General features: G+C 39.0%; 1 protein-coding gene and 1 long non-coding RNA gene across 6 annotated transcripts in view; both read right to left on the bottom strand.

Moving 5' to 3' along the window:
- FOXO3 (forkhead box O3) overlaps positions 1-23848 on the bottom strand; it is a 146510-nt gene that overhangs the window by 120784 nt on the left and 1878 nt on the right. The gene's annotated exons all lie outside the window — the stretch shown is intronic.
- Positions 1-23848, bottom strand: part of LOC135982630 (uncharacterized) — an 83410-nt gene extending 59562 nt beyond the window's left edge. The window contains exon 1 of the long non-coding RNA XR_010600085.1: positions 1-23848. This exon is cut by the window's left edge and continues 46453 nt beyond it. This is a non-coding gene — a long non-coding RNA (uncharacterized LOC135982630).

Raw genomic sequence — 23848 nt, 5'->3', positions numbered from 1 at the left:
AATTATTGCAAAAACAGAGTTGTCTGCATGCCATTAACAATTTACGAAAAACTATTGGTTTACAACATAGAAATTCACAGTTAAAACTCAAAATCCCATCTGATGCTCTAATCTCAATCCATAGCATGTTGACTCTGCTTTGTAAACCTTCCCTCCCTCCCCCTCTCCCCACACCACACCAGAATTTAAAACAAACACAAAAGACACAATGGAAGGCATTAATACCACTGAGACAGTATGAGTTTTCTGGTTCAACTTTCAATTTCTTTGATTTTCTGGTTGTGTCAGATCTTTGACGTTGCACAAATGTGGTTATATTTATAGCTGAATAGGTTAACATTTTTTAACTGGAATAAATTTCAATACATGGTGTGAAGTCTGGAAAATATAAGTTATTAAAACACACACAAACTACCTGTGGGTACATCCTAGTAACTGGATTGTGTTTTAATATCTACACAGTATTCTCCAGGGACACATTGGCTTCATTTAGGTATTACGGCAGAAATAATTTATCTGCAGCTTAAATGTGAATCTTTTCATTATCAAAAAGTATATAAAAAAGGACCCCTCAAAGTATATGCAAACAATCCAAAGAAAAATAAAACAGCTTTAAAGTCACAGAAAGGTCTATAGCAGAATTTCCTGCTTCTCAAATTTTAGTTACTACTAAAGCCTCAGCCCACAGTCTTGGATAAGTGACAGAAATGTTCCTTTAACTTAGTTCTTGAGTTTTGTAAAACTGTAAATGATTAGAGACTAATGCACTGCAATCCAAGAACAAACTGTGTATTGCAGATTAATCACTTTCCAAGACTGGAAAGGAAAGATAGGATTGAGAGATAAATCTGGCCCCAGTGTTTGTGCAAGCATATCATACTTCTTAGTACTGAATGTCCCAGTACTTACAGAGGAAGTAAACAATGTTCTCTGTGTGTGTGTGTGCCCGCCCGTACACACAGCACTAAATATGATAGCTTGTGAAGAATGCCTAACTTTCGGTTATGAAACACATACGTCAGAGATCTCCCAGTTATTGTTGGCTACAATGCTACTGCTCAGGAAAACTGAAAACAAAGGCCAGTTTAGATACAGACTACATTTCTCTAAGCACAAAGAGAAAAGTAGAGATGGTTTAAGTATTTGCTTAAAGCCCACGGCTACACGATTATATCCAATAAATTATCTAAAAACAATTTTAAAATCCTTAGGTTTCACTGTCAGAGAAAAAAGATAGCCTTTTAATGAAACATCTGCCTGCTTTATTATCAAAACCAATCCTGTGCTCTTTTTGACCCTCTTGTATAAATAGCCATAGTACATAGTATATTAGAAAGGAAAATATTTTAAGCACTGCTTGTTGGGATTTACTTCTGGAGGCATACTTAGGCAACCTACATTTTCAGTGTCCCTCCAGCATCTAATCATGCCGCTTTTGGCTGCTTAAGCAATGCCAGCTTTCATGCATTCCTCATTTCTATGTAAACATATTTACATTTGTATCTCCTGACTGGCTTAATACTACATAGACATTCTGAGGAAAATCCCACTAGCGCCTGAATTAAATACTATGTTTTGACAGTCAATTACATACAGAATAAACAACAGACAACTGTGAATTATGGGAGTATAATTCCATAGGGGATTTCTTGTGACTTCAGAAACTACAAAAGTAAGTGCTAATGTAAACAATACCTCATCTTAATAGACCTGTCAGATTTCCACAATATACCTGCAAAAAATGAACATGTGCAACTATAAAAACATGCACCATGAAAAGTTAATAGTGCATAGCGATCAATGCAGTAGTTCGCAGCCTAATTGTTAGGTCATAAATTAAAAGTAGCTTAGTACTGTCTTCCTAGTACATTACAAAATGACCACACAATGTGACATGATTAGCAGTCTACTCGTGAGAGGCCAATGACTGGGTAGAACATGGTGCTGCAGATAAAAGATTGAGGTTAGGGTGACCAGATAGCAAGTGTAAAAAAATCGGGACAGGGGGTTGGGGATAATAGATGCCTATATAAGAAAAAGCCCCCAAAACCGGGACTATCCCTATAAAATCAGGACATCTGGTCACCCTAATTGAGGTACACTGGCAAAACTTGTGTAGAAAAACTTGCAAAGGGCCTGCTTTGTAATAGATTGGTTCACAAAAATACTATTAGTCCCTCATTTTTAAGAGGATAAAAATTCACCCACACATTACCAAAAGACAAGAGTATGTGCATTGGTTATTGGTGTCACCATGGCCCTCGGAACACATTCATGTGAAGTGAGTCTAATAATTTTCATTATAATTCTATACAAGATGTTACTGTTAGATTCTGCATTTTCTAAAACTTCCTTTTATTTTATTTTTAAGTTCGTTTTCCCCCTCCTTTAGTTTAAACGTGTATGGTACAAAACTACAAAACCAAACATTAAAAACATCTTCGAATCAAAAGTGAAGGACGTCTACAATATAGTAGATTAAAATTACCCCAAATTAGCTTGCTTCAAGATCCCAAATTTATATTTCCAGATGACCCAATGATATTTTTCTAAAAATATAAATGGCACAAAACTTTTAGAATATGCATTATAATACTGCGAAGAAAATACTTAGCAGAAATCATCTACTGTTTAAGTTCCCTCCCCAGCGCAAATATCTGACTCCATATTGCATTAAAACACCTCAATTAACAGTCACCCATTCATAACAAGATTGTGATGCAGCTGTAAGATTCCCCTACAGCAAAATCCCACCAATGCTAGTCATTGATCCAGCAATGTGTTCTAGCTCAATGGCACAGGGTGTCTCCAATTCTTGGAAACATTACATCCAGTCTAATTCCCTCCCCTTCCCCCAAGGTCACAGTCACTCAGAAAATCCCAGTACATCATGACCCAGAGATGTGATTAAACAGCTGTTATCAATAGTCTGGAGCACTGAAGCACAGTATCTGAAGTACAGCAGTTAGTACAAGTGAACCCTTTAGCCTATGGAGCCACTAGAGTGGCCTTGAGAGCACTGACAGCGAATAAAATACATATTTCACCTTGGGGGGGAGGGACAACAGCTTTGACTTTGAATTGTGTATACACCTGTGCATGTGCTCATGCACATTATTTCATCTGAATGAAGTTACAGGTACATAAAGATTCAAAACAAGGAATTTAAAACATGCAAGCTCTGTGCAAACATCTGTAAAAAAAAAAAAGGTTGATCTTACCATTAAATAATTTGATCCAACTCCCAATATAGTCAATGAGAATCTTGACACTAAGTCCTGTCTACACTACAGTTTATGTCGGCATAATTTGTCACTCAGGATTGTAAATAAACCACCACCCTGAGCGACATAAATTTCACCAATATAAGTGCCGATGGAGACAGCGCTTCATTTTCAGCACCGCTGAAAACTCTCTAGTGTAACCATGGCCTAATAGGAGTTGGGTCGGGCCCTAAGAAAGAAAGGAACAAATTTTGTACCCAAATACATGGGTTATATTGCTGCATATTTAAGGATCACCTTGCAGTTTTAGACAAGTGATCAGACTAAATCTCTCTCTCTCTGTATTTCCTATCTCAAAAAACTGCCGTCAGTTTTTCATGCATATGTATAGTATTTACCAAGTCTATTCAAGAAAGTGCATAAAGGTATGAGGAGAGATTGAAGAGTTCAGGAAAACAGGAAGTTGCCAGGAAAAATCTCCTATTTCCTATTCCAAATATGCAAACTAAAAGGCCATGTGCTAAAGGCAGGTTTGGATTGTGCATTGGCTATGGGCTCTATATCTTTATACTTCGTATATTATCAAAGAAAGACCTTTCTCTCACTCTTTCTTCCCACCAATTGTTTTTGAAAACAAAACCCTCACCATTGATATTAGAACAATTGTTACATGTAACATATTTTGTCACCTTTTTAGGCTTTGATGTTTAAAACCCAGGTAAAAGGTTAGTGTGTGGGACTGGGGGCCGGGGGGGCGGGGGGGAGGGGAGCGCTGCACTAAAGTAAGAGCCCTGCACTAAAGTAAGAACCCAGGTAACTCTGCAGTGAATACACACCCTAGCAGACGAAGCAGGTGGGGGCTTTTATGAGACAAAGTCTGCTGACTTCACTGTGGCACCCACTTACATTAAGGCCACATTTGGCCCTGTCACTACAAATTGACACAAGTTGCCATTTATGTAGATTTCTCTCTTTCAAAGCCTTGCCAGTCTCACTTGTCCTTTTCACTAACTTGGTAAAATAGCAAAGACAGCTGCCTATGACCTTGCTAAGGCAAGAGGGTGGCAAATGGAGCTCTTCTGCAGTTCAGCTTATAACCTGTTGTTTTTAAGTCCGTTTTTACTTGTCCCTTCACTAACAAATGTATCCCAGAATTATGGAAGGTTGGAGGAAACTCTGATTAATCCACTCCCATCTGTCACAAAGCGGACAAGGAATAGGATTCTAAGACTTTGTCTGAACTGCTCAATAGTTTAACCACTGCTCTGCAGCATCATGGGCTGTGAGTACTGAAGTACTATCCTAGATGATTTTCACTGTTTAGCGAAGGGCTGCAGCAAAATAGAAATTTAAGTCTGCATATTTACAGCCTGATCCTGCATCCTTTATACAAACAAACAATCCTTACTTCCCAGGGTGGTTTGATTGAAATCAAAGCGACGTTAACATCATGATTTAAATCAGCAAACAGGAAACCTTGATGTACTGTATCCATTTTAATGTTCTTTTGCATTTGTACTTTTTAGTTATTTTCTAAAGAAAAGCTGATTCTCATTAGTTGGTAACCATAAAAACATGTTGATTTGTAATATAAATATAGCTTTTACACTAGATTTGGTGCTTCTTTTTGCTAACCAGGAGAATACACTATATCCATACACATTTATTTCAGCAATTATACAATGTACATTTACTTGTTTTTTTAATTTTTAAACTTTCTATTATGTTAGAAAATTGTGAATTATATATTTCTTATTTACTAGATGATTTTTTTTTTACTTGTGATTTATGTCATGCTCTATTTGGACAGAAATTACAATTCAATTAAAAAGCACAAAAAACAGTATTTTAATTTATGTATGAGTTAAATAAAACTACCTTTCTGGATTCATAAGAAAAAAGTTTATCAAAAACATATCAAAACATGTTTTGCATTTAAAACGAACTACATTATTAAACAAAGGAAGTATTATCTGTAGTTAGTGAACAGAACTAATTGCTTCTGGTCACCATGCCCTTCAAGATTTTATAACTAGTAGATCTCATCCTCTCACACCTGGTTTTTATTCATATATTGGAATCGGAAAACAGGCTTTCCTGCTTTTTCAACTCCCCACTGATTTCCTAAATTTGAATTGAGCTGAACTAGTTTAATAGTCTAAAATAAAATAAAAAAAAATCTATTCTCTTTGCACCTGCAAAAGAGGCTACTGCTGTGAAAAGCTGGTTTAGCACTTCAATAAACCCTGGTTACAGGTGCTTGACCAGTGACTTCCCCTGTTCAGTGGTCTGTTTTTAAAAAAAAATTGGCAACAAAGATGTACTGCTTAATATTATTATTCTCTAATTAATTTATTTTAATAGATGATAATAAATTTAGGCCTTACCATAGGTTGTCAAAATTTCAGTTTTAATTATAAATTGCTTTGTTTTTAAAATATAAACCTGTAATTAAATCAAAAATCCTACTTAAATAAAAATTTTTTTAAATCATTGTTTTTTATCCACCTTGTTACTTATACAAGTAGTTCCAATGAAATGGATACGACTACTCAAGCAACTACACATTTTCATAAGTAAAGCAACAGGACTACTCATAAATAAAACTGTAAATTATAGACGGCACTAGTAGCACGACCTATACTTAAGGTTGCGCAACACTTCCCATTATAAAACCCTGTTTCCACTTACTTATAACGATGCCAAACTTCAACAGCTAAAGTTTCCCATGCTGGCAGCTGCTGAAGTGTAATATTTTTAATTTTTTTTTTAGTTTTAGCAAAAATTGTTCAGTTGTTTCTAACAATGAAATCAGGGATAAATACATTGCTTGTGTTAAAAAAATATATCTTACAATAGTTTTTTTTTAAGAGGCTCTAGTGTCCCCATGCTTTGGAGCTGGACTTAAAAATTTGGTAGGGGGTTGCCTTTGTGTCAGGGATATGCTTTTTATTGTTCGCATGAAAAACCGGCAAAAATTGGCTATTATAAGCCTCATTTTACCATGTACGAAACATTTCTCTACATTGGCCTTTACTGTTGCAAGCAGACAGAAGTGTTGATTTATGCTCTGACTACCTCTATATTAGGCTCCCTCAGTGCCCTATTTTATACACTTCCTGACAGGTCACTATTTTGTACAAAAAACTATTATCAGTGTCCTGCATGGCAAGGAGTCTTCACAGAAGAAAGAAAACTGTTGCCAGTGGGTCACAATGCAAGAGGCAACTTCACAGTTAATACTCTAAGACTAAAATTCTTAGTAAATAAAGGTACTAATTTATGTGAGATCCAAAATATGTATCATACAATGCACAGGAACAGATTGAAAAAAATAATCTTGAGGAAGCCAAAATAGGTCTTTCAATCAGTGTTATTTCCCCTTCATTTTAAACACAGTACAAAACAGTCAACTAGTTTCTCTTGCAATTAGCATCGTCTTCTTCCCTCCAGGGTCCAAAATGTAGAAATGGAGCTGTTCTTACCATACAGGGGCCTCGCTTTGCTACCTAGCAGTACTGATTTTTAAATTACACTGCTCTACAGCCAAAATGCTTCTGAAATAAATGTAGTCTAACTTTACTAATTCTGGGTCACTGAGAACGAAAATGATGCTTAAAATTGTTGATTGGCTCTATTTTTCAAGATATGCTATTGGGTCAGTATAAGATCCTTGACTTGGGAATGGCGGAGGATAAGTGAGTTATAAAGGGAAGGGATCTCAGTTTAAACCAGAAATGACTAAAATACATCTTTGACTGGATCTATGAATAAATCTATGACTGGGTTTGGACAGTACTTGCTTTTTAGGCAAAACAATGAATGATGCACTCTGAAGCTGGTATTGCGTCATACATGATATGAATTGCATCAAGTTATTCTTAGAACTCATGGATGATTCAATCATAACGAAGCTTACATCACTCTGCTGAACAAATTGCCCTATATCAGCTCTAGAAATCATACAGTGTCGTGCTCTCTTATTTGTCAGTGTTTGATTTTGCAAAGGGACACATTTCTGTTTAGCTAAAGTGAGCATAGATGCCTCGTACTTGTGTGAACAGTGCAGATAACTTCTGCTATGTTTGTGGTGAAATGACTTTTGCATCACAAAAGCGCAGTATAACCACTATGGTTAAGAAAGCCTATCACCTTTATTTTGGCTGCAAAATTGGAGATCAGAACAAGAGGTGGCCCCCACACATATGCTGCAACAACATTGATGGTGTGATGGCAGCCCTCAACATCGTTCACGATCCAGATGAGTGGAGACTGTTCATTGATTCATCAAAGACGAGTCTTAAAGCTGTTTTACTGCATAATGGCAATGTTTTGCCATCAATTCCAGTTGGTCATGCAGTCCATATGAAGGAAACCTCATCAAGTACAACATGAAACAACTTTTGAGGTGCATAAACTATGATCAACATCAGTGGCAGCTTTGTGGTGATTTGAAGGTTGTTGCTCTCTTGCTTGGTCTGCAGACTGGATACACAAAGTACTGCTGTTTTCTCTGCAAATGGGATAGTCGTGCAAGAGATCCCCACTACATCAAGAAAGACTGGCCACTCTGACAGTCATTGGAGCCTGGGAGGAAAAGTGTTCAGCATCCACCACTTGTTAAATCAAGGAAGATTTTGTTACCACCCTTACACATCAAGCTGGGTCTGATGAAGAACTTTGTCAAGGCCATTGACAAAACACAAGCAGCTTTCAAGTACCTCCGTGGAAAATTTCCAAGGTTAAGTGAAGCTAAGATAAAGGAAGGTGTCTTTGTTGGTCCTCAGACTCGTGAACTTCTTCAAGATGATGCATTTGACCATGCACTGAGTGGCAAGGAAAAGACGGCATGGAAAGCCTTCCAGTTAGTGGCAATAAATTTTCTCGGAAACAACAAGGCAGACAACTACAGGTTGTTGGTGGAAAACCTCCTCAAGGCATACAAAAGCCTTGGTTGCAACATGTCACTAAAGATACATTTTTTGCACTCTCATCTAGATTTTTTTCCACCGAACTGCGGAGCAGTGAGCGACGAGCACGGCGAGCGATTTCACCAGGACATTGCAACAATGGAGAAACGCTATCAGGGCAAATGGAGCCCATCAATGTTGCAGACTTGGACAGTGACAAGAGATGCTCCATTTAATGAATACAAGAGACAAGCCAAGAAGCGCCGAGTAGACCCTGAATAGGACTAAACTATGTACATAATAAATTTTATTGATATAACCCTTTTACTGATTTTTAAAGTGTTACATAAACAGGACAGGTGAAATATTATCATGTAAAGCAACCATAAACACATGAAAAGACCTAGGTTTACAATTTATGATTAAAACTCTACTATCTACACCATATACATAGACATAAAATGTAAAAACTTAAATATCTTAGAAACAGTAGCCAATCAGTTGTTTTAATTGTCATATTTGAATTCAGCACATCAAAATACATAATAAATAGCACATTTTATCTCTGAAGCAGACAACTTCTCAAAAATTGTAGACCAGTGTTATATACACATGCAGTGAAATCCTGGCTCCACTGACTTCACTGGGACCAGGATTTCACGCACAGTATTTATCTTCTTGGATTCCTCTTTCACATTCAGAAACTCCTGACTCTCAGGCAAAATTAGGAAAAAAATGTACAAAGTCTTATGGGTATGCTCAGGAAAAGTTCTGTCCAGCTGGCATGTCCAACTCACCTACCAAGGACGGCTGTTGTGTTGTTGAGTCCTAGAGGACAAGGAAGAAAATACCAGGGGCGAGGAACACTTGCATTTTGGAGGACTTGAGTGGGTGGTGAGAGACGTTCAACATATGTTTTAAATAAATTTTAATTTTTAAAGACACTGGGGGAATTCTATTCTACCACATGTTCTAAACTGCACCTCCAGGTCCAGTATATCTGATTTATAGTAGGGTGACCATCTGTCCTGTTTTTAAAGGGACAGTCCTGTTTTTTGGGGACTTTTTCTTATATAGGCACCTATTACCTCCCACCCCCTGTCCCGTTTTTTCACAGTTGCTATCTGGTAACCCTAATTTATAGACACTAATAGCTAATCACTTTTTGCATCAAGTTCATACTCTTCTCACTCCTCCTAAGCCTCCTACATCACCACCTCCTTGTGCTCCAAACAGCTTTGCTTTGCCTGTATTGAAAATGGTCTCCCTTTGCCCTTCAAATACCTCCTTAAAACACATTCCCTTCCCCAAAGCCTTTTACTAAACAGTACCCCATATGGGATTTCTACTCAATCGCAAACATGTGCAATCATCTAGTATATTATTTTAATTTGAACTGCTTTGTCTGTGGCTCAGGTAAGTTGTAAGATCAGCAGGTCAGGAAACATAGCCTGCTTTACAGAGTGATGAACATACTGTCAGCATAATAACAACAGCAACAATAATAATGCTGGATTTTGAGATGTTAGTCACTGCATAAACAGAATTTGAAATCTCCTGCCCTAGCCATTCAACTCTCTGAGATTATTTCAATTTTACACTCTTGGATAGAGTAAACGCCTGTTTAATTTGATTATGTTTACAGCCCAAGCTACTGAAAAGTAGCAGGTGGCTATGGGAAATTCATAGAATTGTAATTTTGATGAATAAAAGACTACCATTCAGTTGGAAACCTGCCCTGTTTGACAAATGGTTTTTTTAGTTTCAGAATATAGCGAAACTTCTAGTATAACAGATTTTGTTGCATAAAACTGGGATGGTGAGTTTACATGTCTCAGTTTACACATCTTGTGCAATTACTTGAAACTGTCTCCTCTTGCAAATTCCTGGAAAATTTTCTGAAAGTCAGCTGAAGTCTAGAGCAGTCTAGGAAAACAAATGGCAGTTGAGAGGCTTTCAAGAAACCGCACCACTGTGCCCAGAGCATGACCAATCTGAGAAAAAGTGACAATTTAGGAGTCCTGTTAAAAGCCTCACAAAGGCATTGTTTGTACTGCAATATTCTCCTTTTATCAGAAGGCAGCTTTACGTACTGGCCTTATCAAGAAACCAATGAATACAACAGGTAAATCGCCTCCATGAGGTGCCAGCAAACATATATTTATGCTAGAGATGGGTCTATACCAGAACTTCAGGCATCAACTCGCACAAACTTTGGGAAAGTTTTGATCTAAATTATATTTTTGCTAGGCCCATCCTTTAGCAAGAATTTAATTACCAGGAAATTCAACTTCCATAAATACTCTAGGTCAAACTGTTAGACCAGAAGCAAATATTCTCAATATAAACTGGAGAAACTTGAGCACTTTTCTATTCAAAAGCATGGGCAGAAAAAGAGGTAAAGTGGGAGTGAGGAAGGAAAACTTGCTTACACACTTCCAGATGGATTGTTTTTGTAAAGCTACCTTCCTGGAGGAGAAATTTTCAAGTACAACCTGCTAAGTACAAGTTCTTCCAAGAATCCAGGACCTTGATCTTGCCTAATGGCTTTGGACAGATAATGTGGCTCCAGAAAGGTGCCAAGGCGTGTCTGCATTGTTCTCATTGCATGTCCAGGGCCTCAGTCATTTGGAGTTTTATTCTGAGACTGCTGGAAACAACTGAGAGAAGCACTGACCAATACGAAGCAGAAGGTGGAATATTGGATGTCTGCAAGTCCTTGAATGTGTAGACACAAGAAACCAGAGGGAGGTTCTCAGCAACAAAGTCGAAGACGAAGAAGAAAAAGACAGACATGAAACCTGTCCTGCTGTCTGAAAGGATGAACCAACATTTTCTGTAACATCTCTGAAATTGAATGATTTAACTGGAGAGCTCCAGATGTAGATGCATTTTGTTCATGACTGCTGCAGTTTTACCAAAAAAAGCTGATTAGAGGATCGGGATGTACTGGGGAAACTATCAATAAAAAGCCGGATTGATGGATTAAACTTTGTCTGAAGAATTTAAAGGAAATATTCATCTCTGAATTAAATGAAAATATTGCTAGTACATATATTAAAAGCTCTCGACTTTTTTCAGACCATTGTAAGCTATGCTTTGCTTATTAACAGTAAATCCTTGTTGTGATGCCCACAAGTACAACTGTGTTTTCTTTGACTCCACCTAATTGTCAGCATTGCCGGAATAATACTGAACAGACAGAACCACCCTTTCAAATTTACACACAGATACAGATGCCAGAATCAAAATGATAAATGAATGAGAGAAAGATGCAGAGAAGGGGTCTAGATGAAATGCAGGGGTGGTACTGGGGATAGCTAGTACTAGAGATTGGAAATCAACTATCTTTGTGGTAGTAGTCATGGTGAAGAGTGGACTAATCCATACAACATGATCCACAAAGAACACATACGTATCTCCATAGATTAAAGGCAACATTTCCAAGAGTGACCACTGATTTTGGATGTCTCTATTTTTTCAGAGCCCAACTAGGACCGGATGTTGAGCACAGGAAGCTCCTTTTGACTTCAAGTTGAAATTTGCTTTGAGATATTTGTAAATGGTATTCACTAGAGACCCTCTGAACCCTCTATGTTTATGCTAGCAGAAAAAGTGAATCTATTATTTTCAGTATTAGTCTGGTTTAGCAAAGCAGATTAATTAGGAGACTCATTACTATGTTTCCAGTTATGAACATGCCATGCATATTGGTCAGATTCCGTGTCAGGTGTTAACAAATGACTGAGCAGGGTATAAAGAAGCAACACTAGAATTTGCACTAGAATTTAGCAGCTCCCCCCAGGCAGAGGCTTCTGATCTATGTGGATAAACAGGGGAGGGTGGGAACTGTATTGTCAGCACAGCAAGGATAACAGTGAGCCCTTGAAATAGCAACGCTTACAATCACAGACTGAAATTGTGTCAAAATGATCTTCTCAAGTACAGCTATATTAAAGTATAAGTTAGAGAGGACTTACATAGGTTACTTCCTTCTGAATAAAAAGAAGTTGTGGCAGATGACTCTACCTCTTCTAAAACTAAAATGTTCTATACAGGTGAAAGCTGTTATACAGTATATCTGTGCAGGTATCTTGTACAGCAAAACTCTCCATAAAGATAACGGGAAAAAGACAAAACTCTCCCCCCCCGCATACCCAAAAAAACCCAACCTCTGACTTTTGGAAGGTGCCTGACTATCTACCCACACTGCAAGCTGTATCAAGGATGAAATCCACCCCAACCCTGGGAGCCCTCATAAGTAGGAGTCTACTTAAATCGCGGAGAAATCACACATTTTTCAAAGCTTGGTCATGGCATAAATAGCAAATTTCACGGGTGTGTTCATATTGTATATATGCAACAAGTATTGTACTATATTACTATCACCTTTGTAAGTCGCCATGGATAAGGAAGGCTGCTAAATAAATTAATAAGCATAAATAATAATAATAATAAAGTATAATACACAAAGCTGTACATAAAGCTTAGAAATACAAATATATGCTTACTAAAATAAAATAGTCCATTTTAATTGTTAAATACCAGTATGCAGCATGCACCAGCAGTTGCAGTTGACATCTTCTCTCTCAGTGGGGTGAATATCTGTCCATACATTGAAACTGCACGCTCTGCATCCACAGAATTGGTAGAAATTGTAAGGCAGCATTTTGCCAACTTGTAGAGATTTGGAAACCAATCAGAAACAGAGTCCCAAAACTCAGTTACTTTTACTGGCATCTGGCATTCTTTGACAAAGGTCAGGTAAGCATGTTCATTGTCATTATCTTTCTCCCACCCAGGAATTGCTTGAATTACCTCAGGGTCAAAACACAGAAAAGGCCCCTGATTTGAGTTGAAAAAGTGAACAGCACTCAAAAAGTAGGCAGCTGGTTGTTTAAATAGAGGTGGTAGTGACTGATCATACCTGTAGTAGTAGTGGTTTAACTCTTCTGCTATTGACTGGAACACTTCTTGCCTGCAGCTATTTTCAGTTTGCCGGTCTGAAAGTTGTTGCGATGCCATATCTTGGATCAGATCTATCAGTTTGTTGTATGCTTTGTGAATCAAAACCTGCCGACTTTCAAACCATGTTAGAAGCTGCATGAACTGGATTGCATTCTCAGCCACGAACTTCACCTGGTCTTCAATGTTGCTCAGAGACTTTAGGCAAAGACTGTGTGCCTGGTGTGATTTCAAGCGCCTCACACACAAAGTGCTGCTGTAGTATTTAATATTCTTTGCATGGTGGTAAGCAACTGCATTAAACCATGAATTTCACCTTGTAATCACTTCAGGTGGAAGCATCACTGCTTGGCTACCACTTTGATTGGCCATCGACTCCTTGAATCATAGTTTACAGCCTAGACAATGCTTGAATATTATTTTTTTAAAAGAAGAAACCAGCATATCCACATCAAGGAAATGTGTGCACCAGATATCAATGACCATTAAAAGGAAATGTGCATTAAAGGTAACATGAATTACACTGGCATCGTTCCTTGTAGTACATCAGAGAAAGCATTGCACATGTACAACATGTCAGAGAGAAATACTGAGACCTTGCTGAAATCTAAACCGTAGTTTACAACAACCTTTACTAAAGCTTGTGATTCAGTTGAAAAATTTACCGACTCAAGCTGAATGGCTCCGTTAGGAAAACAGGCATACAGTCGTCTTTCCAGCTGCCAGGTACAAATAAAAAGTGGAGTATATACATCTCCTGTGCATCTTTTGCTTCATCAGCTACAATTGAAATGGAATTATATTCTGCCAGCACAGATTTTGTAGACTGAACATGCTTCGCAATTACTTCTGCTAGATAATCTTGGCAAAATTTGTTTGCACATGGGAAACTGCCAGCATTTGGTACGTGCTCTCTAAAGTAGTCTCTTTGTTTCAGATTATCCATTTGTTTCTAAAGGTATGTTGGCAGCAGTGAAGGCCTCCACTAGTTCCATTGTAACTTCCTTTTTGCTAAACTACTTTCAGTTCTTTTAAACATTGTGGACACAGTCGCTAGTTTTGTGTTCTGATCTGTAGCCTCTGCACATGCTTTTTGTTTAACAGGTGATTCAGAATCAAAATGACGATTGATCGTGTCTTTTCTGAACAAACCTAGAGTCACGTTGCAAGATGAACAAAACAGTTTACCACCATCTGCATGTAAGGTTCTAACTAGGTACTGCTTCACACGACCCAAAGCTGAAATGTTTTTTTTGCCTTTTTTTGATTTGTCAGCCATCTTTATATGCAATAACAATCCTTTCACTCGACCTGATGACTGTCGTGCTCACTTATTGTCATAAATGTTGACACACTCTCAATCAATGATCTACTATAATGACTACCGTGCTCACTTTAGTCTATGTCATGCAACTTGTCAGACACTCTCAATCAACTATACACTATGATGATTGCAGTGATATCACATTACAGTCAACTGTTTTTCCATTGTGGTAATCACAGAAGTTTTGCAGCACATTTATGAATAATACATATTTATATTTGAAGGTTAATTTAGCAAACAATCCCATATTTCACAATTTCAGTGAAATCCACAAAAATTGAGACTTAAGTAGGCCCCAACTCATAAAGCTCTATACCTCACTATGTTAAGGACTTATGTGTGGCTTAGGTAGTGCATAGAACCTTGTGCTGAACCTTAGCACTGGGGGAAATTTCACCCTGAGAGAGGAGCTTGCAAATAATTGGTAAATTCTACATTTACAAATGTTTAGCTTTAAAACTAAGTCTCAGGCTAGGCCTACACCACACAGTTAACACAGGTGATTGGCACTCAAGTTAGCATAGCCCAGGTATGGGCACTTCCATAGCCAAGTCCTACCTGTGTTACTGTGTCCTCACTGTTTCTGCACTCACTCATGTGCATCAACGCATGGCTCTTTGGACTATATTCTAGGATTCTTTCCCAGTCAATTGTGTCAATTGAAAGAGAATTTGGGAAGGGAATTGGAGGAATATCAGTATTTGAGTGATTTTATCTGCATCCTCACTGAAAAGTGGATGGATTCCAGACTGAGATAAACTGAAACCTGGGCTCTAACCTGCACCCCCAGTCAGGTAAGCTAGCCTGGGCTTAAAGCACCCCAAACTCAGGCCAGAGGTTTTTCTGTGTGCATAGTAAAGGAAGCTAAGGCTATAAATCGGGTAAGAGCATGAGTTAACTGTTCAGTGTAGACATACCATCAAAGTCTGTACTATCATGGCTTTTCATCTCTCACAGCTAAACCAAATTACACTCAAATTCTTCTCTTGCTTGTTTTCTTTAGTTCTTCCATAAACAATATTTTAAGTTTGAATTTGACTGTTAATGTTGGGGTACAGGTGCTGACTGAGCACCCAGAAAGAAGAAAATCTCTACTTTCATTTAATCAAGGTCCAGAACTACCCTTGCTCGAAAAAAAAGGGGGGGGGGAGGGCCTTTGGAGGATCTGAAATCTGTCTAGAGCTAGAGTCCCATGCTGTCATACAAAGAGTGCACACTCTCAGACTATAAGAATGCTGGTGTATGGTTAGAGGAATATAGATCAAAGTAATACAGAAGGTCTTCTAGTTAAAATAAACAAATGCCTTTAGGCCATGAAAGCAGTGTTCCAAAATTATTCAATTTAAATAATTTATTCTTAATAATGTATCCCATGTAGTAGAAAAACAGAGGCCAACCTGCCATAGCATGAGAACAGAGTAAAACACAATGATAAATATACAACAATATAGAGGTATATAGAGGTCCAGTCTAGGCAAGGAAAATAAGTTGTGTTTCAAAACATGTTAGGAAACACGTTAGCTAACAAGTTTTTAAACATGACTTTGTACCTACCATTGACACAACACCTTCAGGAACATATTAGCTGGTCATGGTCAACTCCAGAAAGGAATCTAGGGTTGACAACAACCAGCTAGCACATTTTTAAACACTGCTGAGCCTGTTTCTTGTTTATATTATATAGGCCGGTTTACATCTCTATGGCAGTGTAAAGGATCTTAATCTCATTTTAAGGCTCCCTTACATTGCTCTAACGGGCCACAAGGTAAAGGAAAACTAGGCCCCTGTCTTTGTTTACCCTAGGTGCTACGTGGTGTTTAAAAACATGTTAATTAACACGTGTTAGCTATCACGTTTGCTAAACACAACACATTTTCCTAGCCTAGACAGGACTGAGAACTATAGCGTGTAGTAATGGTCAGGAAACTGTACAGAAATAAAATAGCATAAATTTGAAACAAAAAATACAAAAAGAGGAATAAAAGGTTAAAATAATTTTCATTAAACTGCTGTGGTGCTGAGCAAGCATTATTGAATTGAATGATTTTGCATATAATTTGACAAGTTGCTAATAACCACTGCAATATGTTTCGTCAGCCATAATGAAACCCACACCAAAAGCAATCCAAACCCCAGAGGGTCCTGTTATCAAGTAGGCCCGTGCTGCATACTTATCAAGAGCTTTGTCTATCTCTGCTGTGAACGAGACTTGCTATTTGGGCGTCACTTAACATTTTCAGAACCTGTGATTATTTCGGGATAGCAACATCAGCTGAAGTGGCTGACTGACATCTGTATCAGAAAGGCCCTCAGTAAAGGCATTCCTCAATAGAACATCATTGGAGAAACACTGTCAAATAGCTCCATCTCACCTACAATAGCTACTACATGGATGCACATGTTGGAGAAGGTGAGAAATTTTAATGTAGGTTATTCAGATATAAGATGAAATAACGGATGTAAGATGGTCATGACCATCAGTTTATGTGACTTATCACTTACATCTGACTTCTACTGGAAGGTTAAAAAGAAAGCAAAAAAGATTTACCATTTTAATAGTGGATCATCTTCCATCCATCTCATGTGAGAACTGCATAATCTGCCAACTTAGAATTTGGGGTAGGAACTGTGTTCTCTCTTTATTTTGTTGAGTTCTGAGTACACTGACAGAACTCACTTAAATAGTTCACCAAAGCATAACACACCAAGGCTTTGATCTAGCAAAGCTCTGAAACATGTATTTTAAGCATCTGAGTAATATCGCAGAAGACCCAAAGGGCTACTCACGTGCTTAAAGTTAAACATGTGCTTAAGTGCTTTGCTAAATGGCTATCTAAACAGTCATACTACAATTCCTTGTCCACACACTTTTGTATGAATCATTAAACTACTTTAGATTTCACATAAAAATTAAGAATACAGTTCAAAGCTGGAAAACAATTACTCCAGATAGTAGGGCCACAGAAAACGGACATAATGCACAGAGTGCAACTGATGCAATTCTGGTAAATTTCATTCTGCTGCTCCTGTTAGGCTGTGTCTACACTGCCACTTTCAGCACCAAAACTTTTGCTGTTTTTTGTTGTTGTGAAAAAACACATCCCTGAGCAACAAAAGTTTTCGCGGTGAAAAGCGCCAGCATAGACAGTGCTTTATTGCCGGGAGCCGTGCTCCCAGCGATAAACCTACCACCGCTCGTTCAGGGTGGGTTTTTTTTTTAATCACCAGGAGAGCTCTCCCCGGGCAATAAAGCATGTTTACACTGCCCACGTCACACCGCTGCCACAGCCGTGCTGTAACATGGGTAATGTAGACATACACTACCCGCCGGATCGGCGGGCAGCAATCGATCCAGCGAGGATCGATTTATCACGTCTAGTCTAGTTGCGATAAATCAACCGAGCCCTCTCCCATCGACTCCTGTACTCCAGCACCGCGAGAAGCGCAGGCAGAGTCAACGGGGGAGCGGCAGCAGTCGACTCACCACAGTGAAGACACCACGGTAAATCGATCTAAGTTGTGTAACTTAGATTGATCTACCCCTTCCGCCTCCCTCCGCCCGCCCCCAGTGTAGGCCAGGGCTTAGAGAAACTACATGCAGTTCCTACTGGAAGAGAAGTAAGAAGGGAAGAGATTGGTGCTGCTCCCTCCCCATAGTCTTTCAAAAACAGTGCTGACCTTGGATGTCACTGAGGGCTTGTCTACATGGGGAGTTATTCCAGAATAGCTATTCCTGATTAACTATTCCTGGCACATTTACCAGATACCTAGATGGATGACTAAATCTCGTAGAAAGAGGCTCATATCAAAGATGTGTAGGATTCTCTGTCTACACATAAAAAATAATCCAGAATAAGGCAGGATGTGGATTTAAAGCTCATTAACTATTCCCAGTTAACTATACCTGATTAATTGCATGTGTGGATGTTCTTATTCTAACACAAGAGTGCCTTATTCTGAATTAGCTTAATCCACTTTGAAGTGAATTAAGCTAATTTGGAATGAAACATGCTTATTGCAGAATAAGAGTGTCAACATGTGGAATTAATCAGGAATAGCTATTATAGAGTAACTCCAAGTGTAGACAAGCCCTCAGTGACATTCAACAATTACAACATCTAGGTAGGTTTTACAGTCACTAAAAACAAAGTTGAATTACAGTATATTCATGTTCGGTGTCACCTTTTTAAAACAGAGCTTCCAAAAACAATTACACATACTAGTAACTGGTCTTTATCCTTCATAAGAAACATGTGGAAAATTTTATTAGGCTCATGATACAAAAATAAAACAAAAGGTCTGCATTTAAACTCGGGAATTACTGGTAGATGTTCATAAAGGACCAATTTCACAGTCTTGGGATTCTGCTCAATAAAGAGGAAAATAGTCCCTCTAGTGTACTCTTCATGTAGAGGAAGGATTGAGTTTCACATAATATTGCCATAAGAAGTTACAAAATAATATTATGGCAAGAGATACCAAAGTACATACAGAAGTTACAGTGAAACTGCACATTCCTCCAACCTACATACAAAGGTGCCTGAAGATATCATTTCAGGGCAGCTGAAAAATATTAAGCAAAGAAAGTTACTGAATCCTGAACAATTTAACAAAGTTAATAAAAATCAGTTCTAATACACTGATTTTGTGAATGCATATTTTGAATGCAGCATTTTGATGTGGCATTAGATACTTTCATTTAGAAAACTGTAATACGTGCAAGTCTGGTGAACAGGAACCTCTGTGGTAGTAATGACAAGATTCACCTTACATATTGTGCACTGACAAGACACTATCAGGACATGTGCTTCTGTACAACAGAGCATGCACAGTCTTTCTTTCAAAGCATGTTTTTCATAGACGTCAAAAACTAAAACATTCACTTTTATCACTATTCAAAGCAGTGAGCAGTTATTGAATCATATATCTAAATAACTGTGGGGTGGTTTGGAAACATATAGGTTAGTGTTGAAAAGACCTGTATGTGAGTATCTAGAGTGGATGCAGCATGCTGCATCTAGGAAGATTTATTATATATTACTGCACTAGTTAGCTGCCAACCAGTGTTAGATAAGCTAACATTCCAATGGGTTGTTGCTTTATAGCTTTTAAAGTAATTGTTTTGGGGAGAATAATCTAAGCTATTTTTATGAAGTACGTTCTGCTGATTACACTGGAAACAAAATTAATATTTCATATATAACATGTATGATAATAAAACTAAGTTATCTTTTTCACCTTTATTTAAAATGACAGTTTCCCCTTTTGATGCAAGAGGGGAATAACGCCGTTAAATGTGTTCTTTGTCTATGAAGCTGAAATTATCTATATAATAAAATAATTGTAGACTAAGGTAAAAGGCTTTCTCGTACACCAATCTCTATCATTTTTGAAATCTCAGTTTCCCTGTGACTTTTCCCAAGGTCCAAAGTGAACAGTTTAGTCATATGTCCTTTAAACAGTTATATCCCATACTTATGAGGAAAATAAAATGATAAAACAGTATATACTCATTTACAGTGTTTTAGATACCAACGGTCTGTCTACACAGCAGCTGGGAGGTGTAATTCCCAACGCAAGCAGAAGTACGCTCCTTAGCTCTGCTTGAGCTAGTGCCTAAAAAGAGCAGAGTGGCCGTGGCAGAATGGGCAGCAGTTCAGCCTACCCATCTGAATACATTCCCAGGGCACTGGGCAGGACTGCACTCGGGCGGCTAGCACAAGACACCACCTCTGAGGCCGCACCCACGCTTCTTTATTTAGATGCTAGCTCAAGCAGAGCTAGAGCGCAAGAGCTGGGAATCACTCTCCAAGCTACTGTGGGAACAAACCCTTTGAGATGTAGATGGAGTCCAACAGGAATGTTTCCATATAAAGTAACTGATATTCCAGTCAAGAAATAGAAAGATCCCTGTTTTAAATGCATATGCACACCTTAAAAAGAACACTAATCCTGTTAGAAATTAAAATCTCTGTTCTGGGATGCCTGGCAGATTATTAGCTCCTGACCTCTCCTTCCCCTACTTTATCACATTCCTATCAGCCACACACAAACATATACACAGATTGCTAACAAAATCAAACCTGTTATCATCAGTTTCAAAGACAACTTGCACTCAACCATAACCAAGATTTTGAGCTTCTAATGTGCCCTCATCTTCTGATGAAGGTCATTTTAGACACCAGTGAGAAACTTCTGAACTAAATTATATCAGTGAAAACTCAAAGGATCCAAGTTTTTAACATTTTAATTAGCTCCAAGTACCAGTTAATTCTGCACAGAAATTGAATCAATATCAAATTAAAAGTATAAATTGTCAGAAAAAATGCAAGTGTATTAAGCATACTAATCAATGTAAGCACTTTGCACAATGGCCCAGATCCTACTTCCACTTAAGTCAATGAGAGTTTTGCCACCAAGTTCAATGGAAGTAGTATCATATAACATACATTATATGTTGTTTTATAGTTTTTAGTTCCATTTGATTTGAGATCATTGGCTGAAAACTCAAAGTATTCAATAAAAGACAGGATTTGTCATAACAGATAAGACAGAACAGCTGAGGTCTGAAACCAATGCTTTTGCAAATGACATAAAGATATATATTTGAAAGCAAGGATTGTCATTAGATTTAAGCCTTATCACACTCTCTATCATGCTTGTGGAACCTCATCAAATTCAATATATAAAATAGGCATCCAATTTTAAAATGCATCTGTTTTTAAGGTATCAGTCTTGAACTAAACAACTGGCCTTTTTTTTTTTTAATATTTCCTTAGCCTGAGTCAAATGCAGTGCAAACATTTTTCCTGTAATGCTCCATTTGGGAAGGTGAAAATCCTGCATCTGTATTCAAATTAATTTCCTAGTAGTATGTCTTACTCAGAAATCAAAACATAAGAATGGGTTACTAGCATAAGAATACATGAGAATCTTCCAGCTTATACAACATTTCCAACTCATTTGTTTTATATCATGTAAGCTCTCTATTATTCGAATCAAATACAGAGATTCAATAGGAAAGTTAACATCTATATAATATGCTAAAACTTCCTCAAGAATCCTCCTCCTATCATCCATTAAGACCCTCAATCATAAATGGCACATAGTGGCACCAAGATGAAATTTAACTGAACCAGTTGTCCCTCCTTTGTAAATAGCACCTACATCATGCAAGTGCCCATTCTTACTGTGTAGCTGTAACATTTAAAGAAATGGCATTTTAGCAAGTGGCATACTAATAGATGAGCATGCAATACCAAAGCAAACACTTTTTGTAAAGTACTTTTAAAATGTGGTCTACCCAATATTAGCTATTAGTAAGACCTTTATTTTAAAAGTGATCTTCAAAAGCAAAAGCCTGACTATACACAATGTGTTTTCACATGCACAAAGTAAACAATCTGGAAAATGATTTTTTCTCTAATATCTTTACATTATAGTAATCATAAGTGTGATCTGTAAAAACTGTATATAGAAATTTTTCAGATATGTGTGATTTCTCAATTGATGGTGTCCCTTTATGCACTAACATGCCGGAGGGAAATGCCAAACATCCAGAGAGGTCACCCTTTAAAGAATTCCACCATTAATTTAACTTTATAAGGAAAAGCATACACCTTTCTTGACTTTTTTTGGGTGGAGGGAGGAATTTGAATTTTTCTTGAAAAACTAGTAGTAATTCTATATTTGAACTCTGAGATTTGCATCTGTATATTTTTGGCCTACTACTGTTACATGCAACTGCTAAGATTCCTATGATTGAAAAAAAAATAAAGAAAATATATTTGTCTACATTTTTCAGTTTGTTGTTTTGTGCATTTGACAGCATTCCGTGTATAGTCTTCCCACTGTTTCCTCTGTATTTAGTTAATTTTCACTGTTTCTGTGAGAGACAAGGTGGGTTAGGTCATATCTTTTATTGGACTAACTTCTGTGGGTGAGAGAGACAAGCTTTCCAGCTTGCAGATCTCTTCTTCAGGTCTGGCTGAGTCTTCTGCAGAGCAAGGGAAGGGGGGAGGGGACGACTATGTTTTTTCCAAATTCAGAAAATGTGATTGTTAAACCACAAACACTGACAAGGACTCCAATGCAGACGCGGTCCCTGCAATTACTTTTAACTCATTTTAACTGACTAGATTTCAGGTTGACGGTGTCCATTTAAGCACATCAGGCTAAGCACACTGCAGCAGGGTCACTGTGATCTCAGAGGCCACGCCACACACCCCCTTTAAACCACGTGCCTCGAGCATTAAAGAAACTGACATGGGCCAGCAGAGAGGAGTCACCCAAGTTCATCTAAACAGAAAACCCCTCTCCCAGCCGAGAAGCCGCCTGCTTCGCTAGTACACAGTGGAGGCAGCCTGGGTCACTCTCAAATTAGCAAACATCAGCTACCGGTAGGGTGACCAGACAGCAAGTGTGAAAAATCGGGACAGGGCATGGGGGGTAATAGGAGCCTATATAAGAAAAAGACCCAAAAATCGGGACTGTCCCTATAAAATCGGGACATCTGGTCACCCTAGCTACCGGTTCAGACAGCAGCAGGTGCTGGGGCCCGGCCAGCCAAGCAATAAGAAGAGGAGTCTCACCAAAGCTTTTCAGGAAGCTCATTGGACTCCGGTGCCTCCCACGTTTAATATTTAACTGGAGAGCCGTGCAAGGCAGAGTTTGCCTGGCAGATGTCACTCCAAGGAAGAGGAAGGTGCAAGGCGAGGAGCTCAAATGATTGAGAGGCTCAAGAGTCCAAGGTCTCTTCCGAGTATCTGCTTCTTGCATTTCAAAGGCAGGAAAGCACCGATCCTCCCCCCCTCCCCCGGCTAGTACACCGAAGAGCCCGCCGCCTGCGAAGTGCGAGGCTGGGATCACAGTATTGTGCTCCTCGGACACTGCACTAAAACGCTGCTCCTCCGCGTTACGCTAAAAGCAATTAATTACTTTAATTCCGGGCTAGTGCGCCTCGGCAACCCATCGCCCCTCCGACCAGGGGGCCAGCCCGCCCCATCCCACGCCAGCTCCCCCGCAGCGAGCTCCAGGCAGCCACTAGCGCACCGGGGGTGCCGCACATGGGCCTGCTACTGGGTTTAACTGGCTGAGCGGGGTCCAGCTCCCCCCGCCCCCACTGCCCCCCCGGGTTTCCTCCCACCCCCTCTACCTCCCCCGGACACCCTCTCTGTACCTTTACCCCGGTGCTGCCTCCTGAGAGCCTCCCTAACCCCCGTCCTGAGTGCCACTCCTGCCCCCCCCGGCGCACATCCCGGTCCCCCACCCTCTCCCTCGGGGGCACCCCCCTGCCACTCCTCACCTCTGCCCCCCGCCCTCCCGCTGCCCCCCTCACCTCCCAGCCCCGCCCTCTGTTCCCGGGACAGCCCGCGCCCCTCTGCTCCCGGCCCCTGTGTCCCCCGCGTCCGGGGACACCCCGCCCC

This window comes from Chrysemys picta, chromosome 3 (genome assembly GCF_011386835.1).
Source record: "Chrysemys picta bellii isolate R12L10 chromosome 3, ASM1138683v2, whole genome shotgun sequence".
Lineage (NCBI taxonomy): Eukaryota > Metazoa > Chordata > Testudines > Emydidae > Chrysemys > Chrysemys picta.
This window is presented reverse-complemented; position numbering and strand designations above follow the sequence as displayed.